At 43.2% G+C, this 22,444-nt stretch overlaps 1 pseudogene; it reads left to right on the forward strand.

The window, feature by feature from the left end:
- The first annotated feature begins 19,945 nt into the window (after positions 1-19,945).
- LOC140353912 (N-acetyllactosaminide beta-1,3-N-acetylglucosaminyltransferase 3 pseudogene) lies at positions 19,946-21,099 on the forward strand (annotated as a pseudogene).
- The last annotated feature ends 1,345 nt before the right edge of the window (positions 21,100-22,444 follow it).

The raw sequence follows: 22,444 nt of genomic DNA on the forward strand, positions 1-22,444 counted from the left end.
AAATAGCGGCGCAGTTTCAGGAGCCGCGGCGCGCGGCGGGCACAAAAATAACATGGCAGTTTCGGCCGCGCGCCGCGGCACTGCAGACACTCCCTTTCTGGAAATGAAGGAACACTTAACCAAATGTGGGTTATGAAGATTTAATGACCAAAGAATCAAACAGGTAAAGATGAATTAGGAATATGCAAATGAGTCGATAACAGATGGAAAACACTAGACATGATGGTTCTAGATCTATCTAGGTCTGTGCTAGAGTTAATTCTAAGATAAAATTCAGCCTGTGAAGTGCATTCATACGAACGGAACCAGAAGCTGTGATCTGAGGAGATGTCCAAGGGCCTGTGTGAGTCCAAGGGTCTGCGTGGGATCCGAGGGCCTGCGTGGAGTTCAAGGGCCTGTGTGGGGTCCAAGAGCCTCCAACCTCCAGGCTTCACTCAGGGGTCACGCTGCGGCTCAGTCCACACACTGGCCAGAGCAGGGTTGCTCTGGAGCTCGGCTCTGACGTTGTCTGGCCAAAGAAGGACTGGGTCAGGTTCTGTGATCTGCGTTCTCCTTGGCTCTGAGGCGTTCCAAATGAAAAGGCCGTCGTGCTGCTCCACCGATGTGGCTGGTCCAAAAGGCTGTGGACTTGAAAAAGTTGCAAAAGGTCCTTGCTTGATTTTGCGTGACGCAGCATCAATCATGTTTTTAAAAACGGGCGCAGGTTTCTTAGTTCCAGGAGGGAACATTAGCTTCAGTTGGAAAAGTCTTTGTCCCGTAGCGTAGCATCGCTCACGCTAACTAGGCCTGAGGCCTGGTAGCCTCCCAAGGCCCGGCATCATGGACCTTGCTGAATGGAGGGTCGAGCTTCGAAGGAAACTCGGATGGAACTCGCTTTGGAGCTCGGATGGAACTGAGTCTGTAACTCCCTGCTCTTTCCCTTGTCTTCCCCGCGGGGGTTTTGGCGCCGTGGCTTCAGCCAATCAGCATGCACGCTGGGGTCAGAGCTGATAAGGGGACACGAGGTCTGGCTTTAGGCCACAAGAGCTACACAAAAAGGTAAAATTGTCCACAAAACAAGTTATGAAACAGTTAAAATGACATTTAAAACACAATAACACAATGTGTACATGTAATTCTGTCGTATGTGCAATTACTGTGAAATTCATGTGCAATCTATGTGCTGTCGTGACACATATTCATGTGCAGTTACTGTCGGGATCACATGCAATGGTATTTATTTATTTATTTGTCTATGGGAGTTTTTATTTATTTATTTATAGGAGATCTTCTACTGAAAGTGTTTTTCAAACTTCCTATAAGTGATCTGTTCTTCTGTATCTACCTCTGTATCTACCTGCGTTGCACCAATGAAATTTCCCCATGTGGTTCCCCATCTTATCTTATCTTATCTTAAAGTCATCTGGTGGACACATTTTTGCAATCTGATGATTGTCTATTAAAACCACTAAAACCGCATAGTCTTTCAGCGTTAGTCATTTGATGAAAAGTTATTTTCAAAGTTCAGAGCGTCTCTGTTGTCTTTATCACGGCCTCTGCTCTCGAGGGCCGTAAAACTCCACACGGACAACTGATAACACCTTTACCGCATTCCTGTCACCATGGCAACAGGGGGAGGACATCTGCATATCCTACAAAGAGAATATATTGCAATGATGGTACTACGGACAAATGTAACAATGCTGGACACTGGGTTACAAATAATAACATTAATAGAGTTATTACGCACACGTACAAAATACATACCGGAAATGCAACCTCAAAATAAAAACATTTGCGGTCTCAACAGGCAGCCAAAACTGTGTGCTGCCATGCTTGCTGCCTGGTGTTTGCTTTAGAGATGCAATAAAGACGAGCCAGGACACTAGTTAAAATGTAAACCACTTTTAATGCACTTTGGGATCATATAGTCACATGAGTGTTCACATCAAGTAACATGGGCCATGAAGGGTGGACCTGAAATTTAAACTATTGCCAACTCCAACAAAAGGAAACAAAACAACAACACTCGACTATGTTCAAATAGGTTAAAAAAATGTTTAGCCTAGTAGCCGCTCCTCCTGCCGCTCCTCCTGCCGCTCCTCCGCCACTCCTCTGCCGCTCCTTCGCCGCCCACCTCCGAGCATTGGAGCGAAACACGCGCACTCCTCAGTATCACCGCGGACCTGCTGTATACCAGACCAGACACGGGTGGTGAGTGAGCGCTTCAATATTTATCCGCTCCGGACTGTTCTCACTGATCCGCTGGCAACACCGTCTAACTATTCTCACGATTTATAGCCTCTAGCTATAGTCCTTATTCTGTGTATTTTCCACGATTTGTTGCCTATTGTTGTGCCAGTCAGGTAAAAAAAAAAAAATATTATTACTTAACCTTCAGTAGTAGAAAAGTTAGAGCCCAACTAAAAACAGAACATTTAGGCAGATAAAATGACAAAATGAACATCACACTATTGAACCAGATTAAAGGTTTCCCTCTTTAAAATTAAAACACTGTTTTTCTCAGGTTGGTCGGGGCCGACATGTTCCAGCATTTACGGCGCTTCGTCACATATGAGCTTAATTATTAAGTTAATTTGAGTTAATTTGCCTGCACAGATGTCTGTTTCTTAAATGTCTCTTGTTTGAATGTTTTTTTTGACGTGTATTGCAAATTTCGATCTCATGGCCCGTTCAGACCGGTGCGGCAAAAGCGTCCAGTTTACATTCAAAGCCTATGTAAACGCGCGTCGAGCACCTCCTGCGTTTTTTGCGGCGCGGCTTCCGTTTATTTGCAGCGCGATTCGCCGAGGAGCGCGGCGAGGCGGGCGCGCTTTTGCGTTTTCCGCTCGAGACGCTTTGACGGGCGTATAAGCTTCATTGCATCAAAACGGTTCGCCGCAAATAAGTTCAGAATTTTGAGCTTTTCTGCGGCGCGGCGGGACACCAGCCAATCAGAGATGACGCTCCAGTGATGTACGTACACATTTCACCCGAGAAGAACCGGCGCCACAACAATGGCAGACGATGATATATATACTATTTATACTATATATATATATATATATATATATATATATATATAGTTATTTACTGTTCTATTTTTCCTCAAAATAAATTATTTTATATTATAAAATGTGTGTCCTGTTTGCATGCATCTTTTTCATATATATAATACTGGGAAGTTTGTGGGAAATTCAGTGGCTATTTAAAAATGTACTTATTTAATTTACCACAATTCAAGATCATAAACAAAAACAAACAAGGACAAGATGAGATAATACTTTATTAGTCCACACAGTGGGGAAATTTCAGTGTTACAACGCACAAGTGGAATAAAGCCGGTTGTTGTTGTTGTTGTTGTTGTTGTTGTTGTTTTATGGCGGTTGGCATCCAATTGTTGCATTACCGCCAGACTTTATTCCTCAGACTTTTCGTAGTCCTCAGACTGTCGTAGTCCACAAAAGTACTCCTTCCATTGCTTTGGTGCCACAAAGCCCATGAGAGACCGACCGGCTTTATGCCAGGGAGACTCTTCTTCACCTTCCTCTCCTTCTTTGACGTTCGGTGCTTCCACCGTACAGCTTTATTCTTTAGGCTTCATTCTATAGGCTTTAATATTTCCAGAGTGGAGGTCCCAAGTGTGCAGGCTCCAGAATTATAGAATGAAGCCTGAAGAATAAAGCTGTACGGTGGAAGCACCGAACGTCAAAGAAGGAGAGGAAGATGAAGAAGAGTCTCCCTGGAATAAAGCCGGTCACAAAGACATATCATGACCTCATGGGCTTTGTAACACCAAAGCAATGGAAGGAGTACTTTTACGGACTACGACAGAGTCTGAGGAATAAAGTCTGGCGGTAATGCAACACTTGGATGCCAACCGCCATAAAACAACAACAACAACAACAACAGAATTAATGAGAATACCCTGGTTGTGGATAGAGAGGATTTTGTACTCTTTATGGTGGATGTTGTAAACTGTGCTGCTCAGACTTAAAGCAGAACTGAAAGGATCAGGATCATTGCTAAAGCTGCAGGGAGATTCCTTGGAACAAAGGAGCTTGATTGGGCAGATATAGAAAACAGGCTAAAGGCGCTAAATGGGAGTCGGAGTGATGGGGGTCTGCTTGTGGGGAGTCAGAGTGATCAGAGTGACGAGATGGGGGTGGGGGTGGTCTCCTGTCCTCGTCCAGTCTCGTAGACGCAAGGCTACCAAGCGGCGACATCAGTGGAAATATTAAAGCCTATAGAATGAAGCCTAAAGAATAAAGCTGTACGGTGGAAGCACCGAACGTCAAAGAAGGAGAGGAAGATGAAGAAGAGTCTCCCTGGAATAAAGCCGGTTGGTCTCTGAAACAACAACAACTATTCTAGTCACAAAGACATATCATGACCTCATGGGCTTTGTAACACCAAAGCAATGGAAGGAGTACTTTTACGGACTACGACAGTCTGAGGACTACGAAAAGTCTGAGGAATAAAGTCTGGCGGTAATGCAACAATTGGATGCCAACCGCCATAAAACAACAACAACAACGACAGAGTCTGAGGACTACGAAAAGTCTGAGGAATAAAGTCTGGCGGTAATGCAACAATTGGATGCCAACCGCCATAAAACAGCAACAACAACAACAACATGTAGTTTCGTTGTGTAAAGAAGTGTAATGTGCAAAATTTTTGGAAAAGGTACTGCATTTGTGTGAAAGTACTGCATGTGTGTAACGTGTAACACATGTGTGTCAGAGTACTACATGTGTTGTTGAAAATTTTCCAATATTTGTTGAAAAATATTCCGCCTTCCCGCGTGACCGCCTTCCCGCCCGTCCATGTTTTCTGCTGCGTTTTGCGGCATACCAACGACGCTCAGTAATTCACAGTTGATTGCATAGTTTGCAACGCAAATAGTTGTTTGTCCTGACAAATTGCAAGATCGTGCTGAATGCAGACCTGAGCAGGAAGAAAGGGAGAGAGCGCCTCAGTGACCCGGCTGCACCCCCTCCTCCCTGTAGAGACGCTGATTTCAACAAGTATAGCTTGTTGAAATCGGTGAAAGTGTTAAGGAGTTGAAAAAATACAAGCAAATACTGAAAAAAGTACAAGATGTACAAATGTCAAAAGGAACAGCAGCAATAAGATGGTGAAAGCAATCGTAAGGTGATGGTGAAAGCAATCGTAAGGTATAACTTGTTGAACTTGTTGAAATCGATGAAAGTGTCAAGGAGTGGAAGCGCGTAAAAAATCCTACAATCCTAAAATAGAAGAACATATAGTGTCTGCTTTATGACATCATTAGCAGATGTGGGAATAGTAGACAAGGCACCCCCCGAAATTAATTTTATTTCATGTTATAATTTATTTAATATCATTTTTGTTTTTAGAAAGACAGACTGTGTACAATTAGCTTAGATTTGCATTAGTGTAGTTCCTATGCCACACCACAAGGGGAGCTCTATCATCTCCGTATCCGGGGCGTCTGCTCAAAGTAGAACTGTTTCCTGTAGCAAAACAGAGAGCGTGACAAGGACATTGAAACATGTTTGTCTTTGTTAAGGTAAAGTGGTAAAACGAATGTTTATATGGGAACTGTGAACTTTGATAAGGCAATAGTGTGACAGTTTAGGCCGAAATTGTCTTTAAGATTATGATGTTGAAGCCTGGTTGTTGTTTTGTTGTAACGTTGTGCTATGCTAACAGTAGTATGCTAAGATGCTAATAGAAACAAAGGGGATTACCAGGAGAGTACAAAATTACACTTTTGCTAAATCTAAAAACATCCTAAGAGAACAAACACACATGTCTGTCACAGATTTATTCATGTATATTATATTTTGTTATAATTTTATATTATTTTTGGCTATTGTACATTGTTAAAAAGTAGAACTGTTTCCTGTAACAAAACAGAGAGCATGACAAGGACATTGAAACATGTTTGTTTTCGTTACAGAATAAATAAGAATGAAAATACACTTCGAGCCTCATAATTGAAGTGTGCAACACAGACAATAACAATGTGGGCTAAATTACGCCATATTGAGTCCTACGTAGTTAGCGTGTAATTAGCATATTACAATGATGGCACTACGGACAAATGTAACAATGCCAGACACTGGCTTGCAATAATAACATTAATAGAGGTGTTAAAAAATACATACCGGCAGTGCCCCATTCATTCATTTTCTACCGCTTTTCCGGTCAGGGGTTGCGGTTGACTGGCGCCTATCCCAGTGACTTTGGGCCTTAGGGGTGGTACACCCTGGACAGTGGCCAACTCATCACAGGACCAACTAAATTTTCCTTTTTTTTATACCTAATGCTGTAACAAATAGGACATGGGTCTAATGGACTTTTTTGATCGGGATGCCTAAATGGAATTCTGTGTGAAATTTCATAACATTTATATTTCACTTTGTAGGGGGCGCTATCACGCCAAATTAATTTGTTTCAGTTCAAGTAGGTTTAGGAAAAGCGTCGCCTCCACGCTGAGAGCGCGCGCGTCGCCTCCGCGCTGAGAGCGCGCGTGCGTCACCTCCGCGCTGTTTTCCACTCCCTGATGACAAGGGCGATAATGTAAAAAAAATGAGAACAGAAGAAACATATCATAAGCAGAACAGAGAGCAGCACTGAAGTTTTGCCAGGCTAATGTTTACACATTATAGTAGTCAAACAATATAAACTAACCTCAGTGATGTCTGATTCTGCATTTGCACTTTATTGTACATTTAATAAAGTGAAGTTAAGTAAATGATGTGTAATAAATAGTACCTGCTGTGCAAAGTTGAAGCTGTAATGCAATGGACTTCTGCACAGTTTTTGATAAACTCCAGCTGTGAGCACCTCCTCTGAAAAGTGAAACAAAAAAGTTTGGAACGAGTTAAACCGGCTAACGCAGGCTACAGTAAAAAACAGTAAAAAAAATCACTAAGATACAGACATTACACCGTCCCAAAACAGCTAGTTCCAAGAGAGTACGTGATGGTAATTGTTCAGAAAGTGGTCACATTAAATTCAAGCCCGTATTTATAACGTAGAGTGCACTGAAGCAGCATGTTAGCTTAGCATTGCTCCGTGTCTGCTCCGGTGCCCAAGGCAAAAGTGACGAGGCTAAAGTGACATCACAAAACCATCTTAAAACACAGCGTTAAAGCAATACTTTAGAGTAAACGTACCTCAGTTCCGTTGCAATGTAGTCCAGGGAGAAAGTCTGGAGAATGAATAATGTCTCTTGAGAGGAGTCCATGAGAGGAGTACTCGGAGGACACATAGCTGTAGCCATGTGGTTCGCAGCTGATTGGTGGAAAAAGATCAACAGTACGCTGCTGAAAAAAGGGTAACGCCCCCCACGCGGCACACGAAAACTACCCATTTTTAACAGCTTAATGTGTACTTTTAAGGTAATGAATACTGTTATCTGAAGCACGGAGGGGCTCTTTTATAATTTCAACTTTCACATAATGCAAAAAAACGAAAATCACAAATTTGGGGGAAAAAACCTAAAACACTGTTTATCTCAGTTTCACCGAGGCCGACATGTACCGGCATTTACGCTGCTCCGTCACATATGAAGAAAGCTATGGGTGAGATTAGGGGGAGGGCGTCATCGCCATTCCGGAGCTCAGACACAGGGGTGCGGAGTGTGGGCTTTGTTGCGCATTCTGGCCAACTTTGCGCACAGGGCTTGCTTTCCCGGTGGCTGCCCACGAGTCCGAAGGTTCACGGGTCCAAAATTTCCCCGAAATTTTAAGGTTCACTGGTCCGAGGTTCGCTAGTCCGAAGGTGTGTGTCCGTGCAGTGGGCTCTCCTCGCCTCCCTTTGCCCTACACACTGGCTTTTAAGACTTTTCTAGTGTTGATGCACTTTTTATGATTAAACTCACGTATTTTCCATAACCAACTTGTTTCTGTGCATAGCCTGAGCTCCTTATCGTATTATTAATGAACTCCGGGATTAAACTGTTTTCCAGTAGCTGCGGCGCGGTCAAATAGCCCCGCAGTTTCAGGAGCCGCGGCACGAAATAGCATAGCAGTTTCGGCCGCCGTGCCGCGGTGAAATAGACACTTCGGTCTTCAAAAGCTGTATTTCCTTTTTGACCACCAATCCTACGGTGATCGGATCATGCATATTTCTATACTTATGATCAAATGAAGGCATAGAGCAGAGGATTCAGATCACGCATATTTCTTATGATCAAATGAGGGCATAAAGCGGAGGATTCGAGATGTTCCCTTGTTATTTTTATATACACAGTACAACTTGCGGTGCCACCTGTGAGCAGCTGGTGCACTAAACGTTGTGACGAGCCTCAGTGCGTGTCTAAGGAAAAAATGCTCAACATCTGAGACATCGACAAGCAACGGGTCAATATAATTTTGCGCGACCACGGAGCTGATATGAAGAAAGCTATGGGTGAGATTAGGGGGAGGGCGTCATTACCATTCCGGAGCACAGACACGGGGGTGCGGAGTGTGGGCTGTGTTGCGCATTCTGGCCAACTTTATTTCTCTCTGTCAAAGTACATTTTTTGTATATGGTTCATTATTTGTAACAATCGTCTTATGTTATCTTGTGTTTGTCATTTGTTAATAAATATTGTCTGTTCATTGTAAATTAAATTTGGGAGTATTTGTGCCATTCTTTTGGACATAATTGAGGAGTATCCATGCTAGTCCACATTCAGAATTTTAATTGCTGGTGAGGCACAGTAAAGTCGATCCTTCCCCTCTTTAGATATTAAGGATTAAGGCTCCTGTTGCGGAAACTATTCTATAACAAATGACAGAGAAAATGAGGCAAAATATAACCAAGTTGTCTTGTTCAAAAGTGGTTCTTTATTTTAGCCGTGCACAGCCAAAAAGCTCTCCCTGACATTTGCCTTTCTGTCCCTCCCTGATCTGACCAGAGCAAACATTGAGTTCCTTGGATCCGCAGCTGTCAGTCTGTTTACCCAGGGATGTCTGCATACAGAGTCATAATAAGTGTGACCCGGATGTTACACATATGTTGACCTAAGTTCTATGGCATCTGGCAAAGACATTACATTTTTACACCACAATTCCCCCCTTATGATTAGAATCAAACCCCTGGTTTATTATTAATCATTAGCAAAAATGTCAACAATGTATCAATCAATATAAGTAAATAAACAACCTGAAAATCAAAAGAATGTTAAGCACGTCATCAACATTCAGCAGAAGCAAAACTGTCAAAGGAGAAACACTTAACACATGTTCAGAGGATAAACCTTTGTCCTGGGACTTTAAACCAGTGTCTCAATCCTCACATCACCGCAAAATGATCACATGTATTTAAAACGCAAACAATGATTAGTTCATCTCCGGTGATTAGGTTAAGTATATGATTAAGAATAGATAAAAAATAAAACCAAGTGGTTCTAATCTAATTTTTTTTGTTATATCTGAAACTAATCTACAGGACTCCTCTGCAGATGGAGTCATCATCTGAGTCACTCACATGATCAGAATCACCAGGTGGAGTGATTGTGTTAGGTCCTGTCATTTGAATGGACACAAATTGGGCAGAAACCGTCTTACTAATCATCCTGTGTAAGCATGGGATCACACATGAGAACAGGATTAAGATCACTACCATAATTATAGCAAAATTGATAAGTCTGTTATGCCAGGAGGACAGAGACCAGTCGAACACCGACGAAGAGTGAGTGTGGGACAGAGTCTCTGACTCCATGAGATCACGGAGCTTAGTCAAATTTGCGAGTCCCTGTTGGATTGCTCCTCCATCCTCATCGTTAGCGGGAATGTATGTACAACAAGCTTGGCGTAGTAAAATGCAGACTCCGCCCTTTGAGGCTGTTATCAGATTGAGGACGATGTGATTCTGAAGTGCCACTGCGCGAAGTGCATGCAGCTCTTCTCTCTGTAATTCAATAGTAGCAAGTGTTGTGTTGATAAAGGAAGTAAATCTATAGCTAAGAGTCTCTACACGCAACATCAGTTTACCCACACCTAGATTTGGGAACAATGCCAATAATACTTTTTCCCCTGTTTCCCCAAATTTTGTGGTCATCTGGCACATCAGAACTCCAACCAGAGTCATGAGGCAGCAGATCCCTTTGTGCCCTGTGTGTGACATGTGGTGTGCTGGATATTATGTATGAATGATCTGAAGGGACCACAGCGGCGCATCGGCCCACCCATCCCGCCGGAAGACATTCATACATGTAATATCCACAAAGAAACATGTAATCCTCTATTGGAATGGTCCCTAAAATGTCTGGTACAGTGAAGTATGGTGCACATGTGGTTCCAGGAGTCGACTGGGATGTGTTCAGGTGTGTGCCGTCCTCTAGATAAGTGCACGGGACATATACTGTAGAACAATATATATTAGGGATTTGTCCCACGCGTGTTGGTTTAAGTTCAGATACTAGGTCTACGGATGTAATTTTCTGTGCGAAGCATGTAAATTTAGAGCCAGGTTTAGTTTAGCATAATCTAGAGACATCAGAGTGGCAGGTACTCTGTTGGCCAGGTCAGGCACAGGAAGAGGCAGCACATGTGGGGACGTGGTTGCTATGGGCATGTGTGTACACACATAGCAATCTTTACGTTTGTGGCTCTCGGCTATATATTTAACATATCGATGCCAGAAATTTAGAGTGTAGACAGTGGAATGATTGCTAGTGTATGTAAGGTGTGTCTCAGCTTTAGGTGAGTCATGATTCTGCAGAGTGCGAGTGTTACGGTCTAAACTTTGTTCTTTTGGACATATCAAATTAAGCAGAGCAATATGAAGTATCAACCATGTTAAAGCTGCAGACAGCAACAACAACAACAGGACAAGAAACATGATTCTACAGATCAAAGACCTGCCGGTGCTCCTGTCGATCTTGTTGGAGCTCTTGGGCTCCAGGTGTGGCTCAGGAGCCATGAGGAAAGTGGGAAAGTAGACAGTGTCTGTGTAGATGTGATTACCAAACGCTGCAAAGAAAAGTGGAGCTTTAAACTGCGCTGTGGTTTGGCAAAGTGCCACGTGCTCGGAGCACCCGATCAGACCGCTCTGGTTGTGCGGGTCGAGCCTTACGACCTGCTCTGCCCCCCGCTCTCTCGCACTTGAGATCGTTGCAATTCAAAGGTCCCACGACGTCCTCAGTGGTCGGCCCGTGTGTCTGACCCACAGGTGGGCAGACAGCCGCGTTGTCGTTGATCTCCACAGGTGAGCTGAAGATGGCTCTGCAGTGTGATGCGTGAATCCACTGCAGTGTCGGTGATGAGAAGAACTTGGACCAGGATCCATTCCCCTGGTTTGAAGGACAGCTTCAGCTGCCTTTGGGAGAGCAGTTTTCACCTGCACAGAAATAGAGAACAACAGTGCTATACAATTCTTTACAGCACGCCATGCCCCAGCTCTGTGATCAGAGCTTTGACCACTGCGTTGCTGGAGGCGTGTTTGCATGGAAACGCCTCCACATGCCGGGACTAAGCATCGACAAATCTTTTGGGCATAAATGTTAAAATCTTTGTGAACCAATTTATCATTCCCCCCTTCGATGCAGGTCACGGCCATGTGAAATCAGCACCATCTGCCTGAAAACATATTTAAATAAGCAGACCAACCAAACTTCACCCCTTTTCCACGCCCCAGCCTTCTTCCACACAGAGATTTCCTCTGTTGTGGCAAAGCTCTGCATGGCATTGAGAGAATGTGGGATGGATGCTACATGAGACACAAAACATACAGTAAAAATGGTCACAGTCCTATGGTTACTATGGTTACTATGGTTACAGATGTGTCTGGGGCACATCAGGTGGAGGGGGACCTGAGTGCACACTGCAAACCCTACTCGGTTTCCGTCCTGTGTCTGCGTCCCAAGATGCAGAACCATCTAGAAAAAGAATCAAATCAGGGTTAGTGAGCGGCTCCTCCCTCAGGTCCGGTCAGTGGAAACATAACAATGAGATAGAAAGATGAGAAATTTTCTGCAACTGGGTCCAGTTTAGCAGAGAAATAAGCGACAGGTCGTAGGGAGCCCCCATGGTCAAAAGGACAGACGTCATGCAGCCGTTGCGTTCGTGGACAGTCTGTGTGAAAGGTCTAGTTGGGTCGGGTCAGAGTTGGAGGCTTCTGTAAGGCCATTTTCAACTCACAGAAAGCTATGTCTGCTTCCTCGGTCCAGGTCATTTTGTCATTAGTCCTAAGGCCTTTACCATGGATGAGTGCACTTAAAGGAGACTCCATTACAGAATAATTTGGGATGAATTGTCGACAATATGAACACATTCCCAGGAATGACATCAATTGTTTCTTAGTTATTGGTTTTGGAATATTTTGTATTGTTGCAACACGCTTTGTGGAAATGCTTTTGCCATGTTTAGATATCACATGACCCAGGAAGGTGACTTCCTCTTTAACGAATTGTAATTTAGAAAGGCTCGCTTTGTGGTCTACTGCATGTAAATGTTTGAAAAAAAAACCTCCTTCAGCAGCGTTGCTCTTATCTATGTCTTTGGAAACACAACAAACAGTCTGCAAAGCTAGAGACAAACGCTTTCTCCAAGACTTTGTGGAATGTTAAAACAACGCATCAGAATCAGGCATTTCAACCCAGTCCTCCACAGAAATCTTTAACAAAATCTTGAGTTTCCCCCCAGTTAGCCATAATAGGTTTTGATAATGCTAGATACATATTTGTATTAGACAAATTCAAATTTTCGAGATAGTCTGGGAGTGGCACAAAGACGCCAGAGAAATGATCATCCCAGTAAAAGAAGTCAGTCAGTCATTAGTACATCTTCCCCACATTCAAACCATTGCATAGCATCATTCAGTTCTATGTCTGTGACAAACAAGGAATGTGTTGCAGCTCTCCTACATCTCTAAAGTCAGTGTCATCAGTTTGCTTCACTTTGTTCTGAGCTAAAGAAATCAGTTCAATTGAGGAATTAGGGGTCAATTTCCAGTGAAAATCAGATTTGGGAGCTGTGAGCTCCATAAGGAAATTTGAATCATAATTTAATTCTTTGATAGTCGTCACCTTTAATCCATCTGAAGTGGAGATGAGACAAAGACCCAAATGACACATGAGATCTCGTCCAAGAAGATTGACAGGACACGAGTGAGAATATAGAAATTCATGTTTGAATTTTTGACCACTGCTGTCAGAGCATGTTAAAGGAGAGGTGTAGTGTTCCTTTAATGTCTCACCAGACGCCGCTAATTAATATGTGTAGCGACCACTTAACTTGGGCTTATTTTTTTTTTTAGTGCAGATTTTTTTTACTACAGAACGTGTAGCTCCTTAGTCCACAAGAAAATTGATTTTTTCACCATTAACAATTAAAGAGAACTCTGGAAATTTAGAACTTGATTGAGATGATGTGAGATAAATTTCATTAGGTTTAGCAGCTCGAGCCTCAAGATGAGAGATAGCGTGTGTGAGTAGTGTATCGTGCTCGTTACCCTCCTGCAGAGACAATTGCTCTGGGTGTGTTGTCCCGGCTGCTGTTTCTGCCACGCGCTGAGACCCCCCTTCAGCCCCGTCCAGTCAGTCCGACCCATAATTCCCTCCAGGCCGCTGTTGGTTTAGGTGCTGTGGTGGCGCTGGATATGGCTGCTGCTGTCCTTGATAAGACTGTTGCTGTGGCCCTGACCAGACCTGTTGCTCTGGCTGTCCTGGATATGGCCCAATGTAGGCCCCATGCTTTGGTCCAGGAATGTGTGGTCGCAGGTTCTGATGTGGGCAGTCTCGATAGAAATGTCCAAATTTACCACACACGTAGCACGCACCTCTCTGTCCATCCCGTCTTCCATGGCCACGTCTGTGGACATAGTTTTGCTGCTGTTGTTGTCTTGGAGCGGCAACCGTGTTGGAGAAGAGCGTTAGAGTTGCATCATGTTTTTCTTTTTCTTTTGTCTTTTTATCTTTCACCTTCTCTTCTTGTATCAACTCCCATGCATGACGCGCATGGTCAGACCGTACGTCGAGTTTGGGCCGTTTGATGCCGCCCACGTATGAGCCCTTGATTACTTTGACAATGTTCTTGTGCAGTCCTCCGATTATTGCCTGACAGAGCAATACCTCATATGGACCGCCTGCTTGGTCTTTCAAGTCCTTCATGCCACTTTGTTGGTTAAACACCTGGGTGAGCCTGTGTATGTATTCATCCGGGGACTCGTCTGGCATTTGTACGCATCTGTCAATTGCTGTTAAGTCATACACCAGCGGGAACTCACGGGCGATGGCAGTGGTCAGGGTTGTTATGGCAGCAGTGTATTCCACATTGTCCTCATATATGGGTTTGTCGGCATGCAGGTGATTCTACGGGATACTTGTCTTTATTTTCGCAAAGTCACTCAATGTCATTGCAAAACCCAGAATTTTACGACTTTCCAGTCCGGAGGGACGGTATTCGGCGCAAAACTCGGTGAAATCTTTGGCAAAGGTTTTTCCATCTGTGACTGGATTGGGCAGCTATTTCGCTACAGCCATGACCTCCTCCTTTGACCAGGGCCGGTACACATAAAATTGCCCATCGGGTCCGGCCACTTCAATCATCGGACACGTTAGAAGCTGTCCTGGCGGTGCGTTGCTTCGCAGGGCCCGTGTCGCTGGTTGAAGTACGGGTGGTGCCCTCTCTGGTGTTGTGTGGGTGACGACTTCCAGCATGTCCTCCTCCTCGAGTGTGGGCATGGTGGTTCTGACTGGACAGGCGTCCAAATCCGAATCCGTCCAAAGGCAGGTGAGATCTGGGTAAATAGAAGGAACTGACACAGTCATATGTTCAGGTGAGAGTGTCTGTGTGTGTTGTGGTGCGGGTGTCCGTGTGTATGCAGGGGGCACATGTGTTTTTATGCCTGCACCAGCCTGTGTGCTCTGTGCAGTGCTCTGTGCAGTGCTCTCTCTCTCCCTCTCCCTCTCTTTCACACTCACACCGGTCATCTGTTTGCATTATTTCTTCCTTTCCCAAGTTACGGCCTCAGTTTCCCACAGTTTGATCCATTTCTCGTGCTTCTCCATGTCTCTCACTACCTCTGTAGACACTGTTTTATTTCCCTCTAATGTCTCTTTTTTTGTTTTTTCACATTTTGCTTTTAGATTTGCAATTTGATTAGTGCTCAGTGAACCTCCAGCTGGAAATCCAAACTTATTCGCCCACGTTGGCAGGCATTCCAGACACTCCTTCCCATATTTATTTGACATTGCCAGCATGACAGGTGTCTCCGGGATGGACACTTCACTTTTAGATTGATTTCCATATCAGACCTCTCTGCAAACTGCAGCGCTTTGTATCTTTACCGACGGACCTCGTCTCGTCACACCCTCCCTAGATTTAGCTTTCACTAAACTAATTGTCTCAGACAAAACTCGACCAAAGCTTTAGTGTTAAAACCAGGCTATTGGTCAGTGGGTCCAGGTGCGCCAGGACTTCCTGGACTTTACAGAAGGCTTAATGCCGACCGACAACCTAACCAGCGTGTGTTCTGACCCTGTCCCCAGGCACCTGCCATGCGGCTGCGTTTGGACACCAGCACAATGGGCTATTGTGTCCAGCAAAATTAGTTAAATGTTCAAATGCAATTGTGTCTAAATAGTAGTTTTAGAATTGTAAAGAATGTCTCTAAAGAAAGACCTTTTAATTTGAATAAATTTAAAAGTGCTATTTTTAGACTAAAATTTAAAGTGCAGGGTACTACCTCAAAAAGTCCCAGACACGTCCTTTAGTGTTTAAAATGTCAATAAAAAATGGGTACCGGACTAGTCAGAATAGTCTGTCTGTCAATTAACAGTTAACATACATAAAAAAAACCTAGTCTACACATTTGAAACAAGACAACTCACCACAACTTTTCTCTTTGCTCGGATCCTAGCGCCGACGCTGTCTTCTCAGGCCAATGAGACGGTCCTCTCTCCCAAATGATGAGGAATGAGGCTGAAATCTTGTTATCGTTTCAGGTGGCCAAACACCGGTCACGGCCCGCAAAGACGAGTCATCGGACGAAGGATCCCACTTCTGACACCAAATTGTTGCGGAAACTATTCTATAACAAATGACAGAGAAAATGAGGCAAAATATAACCAAGTTGTCTTGTTCAAAAGTGGTTCTTTATTTTAGCCGTGCACAGCCAAAAAGCTCTCCCTGACATTTGCCTTTCTGTCCCTCCCTGATCTGACCAGAGCAAACATTGAGTTCAGCTTATTAAGGCACAACAGGTGCCACGTATGCACAAAACCAGTCTAAACATATTTTCCAGAAAAACACACTCAATGTTCTACCGCATGCGAGACATCCTTGGATCCGCAGCTGTCTGTTTACCCAGGGATGTCTGCATACAGAGTCATAATAAGTGTGACCCGGATGTTACACATATGTTGACCTAAGTTCTATGGCATCAGGCAAAGACATTACATTTTTACACCACACTGTTCATTGTAAATTAAATTTGGGAGTATTTGTTCCATTCTTTTGGACATAATTGAGGAGTATCCATGCTAGTCCACATTCAGAATTTTAATTGCTGGTGAGGCACAGTAAAGTTGATCCTTCCCCTCTTTAGATATTAAGGATTAAGGCTCCTTCCAACAGAGGGATCTGAGCTTTTTTAAGGGTCCAGTTAAAAGTTGATAAAAGCCAGGAAGTAAGTGTGTCTTTTAGAGCGTAGAGAGTTATTTGTTTTTTGTCTTTTGATTGTGCTTTTAATTTCGGTAGTTGTTATTTCGATACCTAGCTTTTTGTTTTGCTCTTCGGTCATGGCGGGTACATTCAGAGCGTCCAAAAAATATGGTATTTCTTCTTTGGTCCCTGATATTTTGGTGAAAAACGATGATTTTATTTGGACTTGTTTGGTTAAAATTACATTACAAATTAACTAAACAACATGAAAGTGAAAAACACTGATTAAAATGATATGTTTTTGTAATAATAGTGTAATCATCTCAACATTAGCATATCTTGTATTTTGCATTTTTTGTTTCCGTTTCCAAGCTAATCATTTTGAGAACTTTGAACCACTTAATTTATTGATAACAGTGTGGTGAAGAGCTTTCTTAAAGTTATTATTTCCTGTGAAGTTAGGTCTTAATCTCGCCCTTTGTCTTTTTAATTACCTGTAGCTTTTGAGGATCTTTGTTTTCGGGCAAGTTTAGCTTCCAGCAGCTTTAGTTTATTCTGTAAATCATTAAAATGTTCCCACCTTTGTTTCTTTTTGGCCCAGGCTACTCAATTACCCTGCCCCTCCAAACTGCCTTTGTAGCATTACATCTCCAAAGTGTGTTATTTGTTTCTGTTCCAGATCTACAGTGATATAAATAGGAGCATGATCACTTAGATATGTAATTTAGAGATCAGAGGCTGGAGGAAAAAACATTTTCTAGGTAAAAAAAACACTGTCCTTTACTGCTCCACGTACTTTCCCTTGTGGATAAATTAATTGTGTCATAAGGGCTCGTGCCCCTGAGATCTTATTTTTTTTTTTTATGATTAAAATATTGTGATCACGACCTCTTCATGGGTTTCAACTTCAACTTAGAAGAGACATTTTAATTTTTGATTTGTGAAACCCATGGATAAGATAATTCATCTCACCTCTACGTGGCAGAGTGGACCAATGCGTCCACTATTTTACTCCATGTTCACAGTTTGTACTTACATTTCCAACAACGCCACCTGAGATTCTGGCTCAGGACCAATCTAATCGAAGGCACGCAAGTTCGTCGTTGGAACAACAGAGGCATGGTTTAAGTAATTGATACATTTATTAATACAAATCGTCGATGTTCACAGTCCGTTGTCTTCATAGGAGACAGGTTATCATACGAGCATTCACAAAAAGCCTTCAGTTAAAGCGTTCCCAACAAAAAGGCAAGACAGGGTCCTCTCCGGGCACCTGGAACAGGATGGCTGCAACACGGCGCAGCTAGCGCGTGAGGCTTTACGCCGCATAGCCGCCCGACCAACCGCACGCCGCACATCCCGGAGGTCGCACACCACACAGGCCCATGGCAGCACCGCGGCACACTGAATAATGACACTTGTTAGACATACAATATTTTCTTATTCACATACAACTCAAAATACCTGGACTGAGGAGCGAGGTGGCGCACCCAGCAACCAGGAAGTGTGTGAGGTCAGAGGCCGACTGACGTCACCAGACAGCAATTTATGGATGTACGCTTGATCGATTCACCTATCAGGGGCGTCTAAGCAGTGGCAGGGGCCCGCCTGCAGGCTATCCTGCCACATCTACAATGCTTGTCTGAAATTACTTACTTTACTTTCTGGTTGCAGGTGTTGAAACTAGTGTAAGTTGAGAGAGGGCCTTAAATAAATAATTCTGTAGGTGTCAGGTGGAAAATCTGTGAAACATTTTCAGAATGTTGTCCGCATCTAAGTTTTAGGCCCGTCAAAACTGTGTTTTGGTTGTATTTTTCTAAATTAAAAAGTTGAAAAGAGGATTTTCCGCGATTTGAGAAATCAGTGACTTAGTCTTTTTTTTTCACCCTTCTGTTTTTTCCAAGAGGCTGCCTGCCATCAAACCTTCCGCTGATACACTTGCGTTTGTTTATTAGCGCGACTGGATCGCATCGCATCTCTAGTCTCCGCAGTTTTCTCTTCTGAGCCAGCTCGAACTCAGTCTTTCTCTGTCGTCCCTCAGCCATTTTTGTACTTTGTGGTCCGAAGCGTGGAGCTACACTGAAGGAAGTCGCTGCTAGCTTTGCTAAACACACACCAGCATATCAACCATGCATGCGCAGCCAAGGGAACATGCTGATATCCTAGGAACGAGCCAGAACGAGGCTGCAAGTGTGCACTAGCATGTAGGGAATGATTGACATGTGGAAGAACTACACTGCTGTACACGCCTCGAGGAAATAAGACTCTGGTCGCCAAAAATGTGATGCGAAGAGGAAACAGCAAAACAAAACTGTAGCCCATCTGTTGGTTTTAGGTGGTTCATTCGGTGTCATCCACTTCCATTTTTCTCTTATCTGCTGCCAAAAGTACAATGGCCTAGTTTTAAGTACAGAAAATGTTCTGAAATGAATTAAACTCTCTTATCTCACTGACACAATAAAGCAGGATAAACCCTTGACTATATTGTTAAAAAACATGAGCTGTGATAAATGAATAGTTACTTTTGCAAAGAAAAGGAATTATGTGTAATTATTGTGACAGTCTCCAAACTGCATTTTTCATTGCTTTGGAACTTGACCCATGTGTTATGACCCCGAAGAGAGGGTTAAACATATTTTAACGGACACGGAGACAAAGACAATTTTAAACAAGTTTATTAGGTTTACCAAAATAAATGCCAAATTTCGAACCCCCGTGCCCTAAAAATCATCCCAAAGTTATAAAAAGAAAGGTGGACCTGGTGGGCCAGCCAAACAGAAATAAAATAGGAGCGACACGGGCCAGCCCCTGATAGGGCCGTCGAAGCCGGTGCCGACACCTCTAACTAAAGCACAAAAATAAGACACACAAATCCCCCTATCTAGCCCCAAACAAAAGCGAAAATGGGACTACCGGTCCCACCAGGCCAAACAAAACAGGCTAGTGCTACTGCTAGTGAGAGCCAGCTGGGAGCAGGCGAGCCGAGTGTGTCAGCGGAGCGGGACCGTAGCGGGATGGGCGGAGCCGAGCTGAGAGAGAGCGCTGAGCCCATCCGGTCTCCATTTTAAAGGCTGCCGGGCGCGCACCCGCGACCGGGAGCCAATCTAAAAAAAACTAAACAGATTAGACAAAAACTGAACAGACAAAATATTATTATCAGCAATAGGGAGGAAAAGTGCCCAAACCAAACACCATGTTACTAGTGAATATTTTATATATATGTATAGGTGTGACAACTTAGCGTTATTAAGCAGGCTATTTAGCAACACATTTAGTAGTACTAAGTGTAGCAGACTAGACTTTTGTAAAATAGCAATTTAATTTATCTAATTTTTACATTCTGTTATTTCTTTTTGTCTCCACAGTTCCTCGTGGCGAAAATGAGACGCTTCAAAAAGACATTGTTTCTCTTACTTGTAGCTTTGGGTGTTTTAATGCTTCTGTACAAAGACCTACATTATCCTGAGAAAAATGTCAAGACACTTGACGTAGAGGAAAAGCCTTCTCCAACAGCTCCGAAAGTCGACTCTTACGTATACTCATGGCCAAAGTGTGAACGAAACACGTCTGCGGCCAACATCTCAGGCTTCAGCTCTCTCCCTAATCACATTCAAAACCTTCTCTACTACCGCCACTGCCGCCACTTCCCCATGCTTCTGGACATTCCCGACAAATGTGGTGGACCAGAGAAATCGTCCAAAGTGTTTCTCTTCTTGGTCATCAAAAGTTCACCCGGAAACTACGAGCGGAGAGATGTGCTGCGCAAAACATGGGCCGGAGAACGACAACACAAAGGCCTGTGGATCAGAAGGATTTTCGTTTCTGGGACATCAGACCGCGGCATAGAGAAAATGAGGCTAAACAAGCTTCTTCAGCATGAGCACAAATTGTACAGCGACATTCTACAGTGGGACTTTGAAGATTCGTTCTTCAACCTCACCCTGAAGCAGATTTTGTTCATGGAGTGGATGGAGCGAAACTGCCCTAACGCTCGCTTCCTGTTCAACGGCGACGATGATGTTTTTGCCAACACAGATAACATGGTTGAGTATCTCCACGGTCTTAAAGATAATGATGGTGGCAAGCATCTGTTTATAGGGCATCTGATGGAGAATACAAGTCCCATTCGATCACCAGGGACCAAGTACTCCGTGCCGGTTCAGGTGCAGGAATCAAACTCGTATCCTCCATACTGCAGTGGTGGAGGCTTCTTACTCTCCGGCTTCACTGCTACAGTCATTTATAACATGTCAAAGTCCATCCAAATCCTTCCTATCGATGATGTTTACATGGGGATGTGTCTGGCCAGAGCCGGCTTACGTCCCGAGTCGCACTCGCTGGTGAAACCTCTAGGGCTGCACATTCCCTCCAAGGATGGCTATGACCCTTGTTTTTACAGAGAGGTTCTGCTCGTACACCGCTTTCTCCCCATGCAAATGTTTCTCATGTGGCACCAAATACATAATCCGGATCTGCGCTGCGCTTCTTCCTTCAGTATAAATAATATTTAATAGGAGAATGGAAGCACTTGAACTCAAAGGGACAATGGGTAGAAAACGTGTAGCGGGTGCTATAGATTTCCTTTTTGAATCACATCAAAGTCTGTGTCGTGCCCCTGGATAAGAAACAACCCACTCCAGCCGTCTGTGCCTGTCTTTAACAATCTTCCACATCACTGTTCGGCTGTTTCACTATGTGGTGAAACCATCCACTGAGGCAGGGAATACAGTAAAAAGAGAAAATAACGGTTCACCTATATAATAGACGAAAATACTTAGAGGTGGCTGCTATAATATTTGTACTAACTTGTTTCAGGATATTTAAGTGATAGTGAGTGGATGTGCAATATGATAATTATACTGTACATTTGAGTGATGGGTTTTTTGTTATTGTATTGGGATGTAATGCACTTTCCGACTCATTAGGACTTTCTCAGGTTAATGAACATATAAATCAAGTGCCATCAGGTTAAATTGTTTTATATGGTGCTATACTTGGGCTCTGATAACGTGTATTTGTTTAATTTTTAGATATAAGTATATGTTTTTAATGATGAATTGTGTGTCAGATTTGAGAGATGTTACAAAACGTTGTTGGTAGATGTGAGTAAAACCTCACCCTTTTATGTTTCAACTTATGAAACTTGAAAACTAAAACTTTGACGATATTGTTATGGCCTGTACTGTTATGTTTGATTTTTTTCACTTTTCAGATAAAAATTTTATTAAAAAAAAAACTGGCAATAAAGTTTTCCTGGGCAATAAACTCAATATAGACCTTCACAAAATTGACAATAAAAAGTTGTTTTCGAGTTTGTTTACACACATCTCTATTCATCAAGTGTCGAAAATAAGTTTGGGCCGTTCTTTTATATTGTGCTTGTGATTCAATTTGATTCGTCACATGTTAACCCCACTCCTGGCACCACCCCCAAATGACCCATCGCACATGGGCCCATTATCCCTGTGTTATCTGTCAAAAAAAAAAAAAAATGGCACTCTGAAACCTGACATGGAAAAGTTTTTCCCCGCTACATCGCCTGTAGCGGGAAATAATTTAAAATAAGATAAGCCTTTATTTGTCCTGAAATTTCAGTGTTGCAACACGAAGTAGGTACGGAAGTAAATAATAAAGAACAGATAATTTATAATTAACTTAAAAAAAAAAACACTCTTAATAGAAAAGCTCTTATAAAACTCTCATAATATATATTTTTGAAAAACCTCTTATACCAGTGGTTCCCCAGGGGAAGGTAAGAAAACCATTTGGCTCTGTATTTTGCGCTGTGTCTCCTGCGCTCCTTCCTTGCGTGTTCCTTGGAGCTGTCTCTCTTAAAGTGACAGTAACACATTTACGTCAGAGTAGGCAAAAGACTACAC

This window comes from Eucyclogobius newberryi, unplaced genomic scaffold (genome assembly GCF_026437365.1).
Source record: "Eucyclogobius newberryi isolate DKJ021-1_F unplaced genomic scaffold, fEucNew1.0.hap1 SCAF_9, whole genome shotgun sequence".
Classification (NCBI taxonomy): domain Eukaryota; kingdom Metazoa; phylum Chordata; class Actinopteri; order Gobiiformes; family Gobiidae; genus Eucyclogobius; species Eucyclogobius newberryi.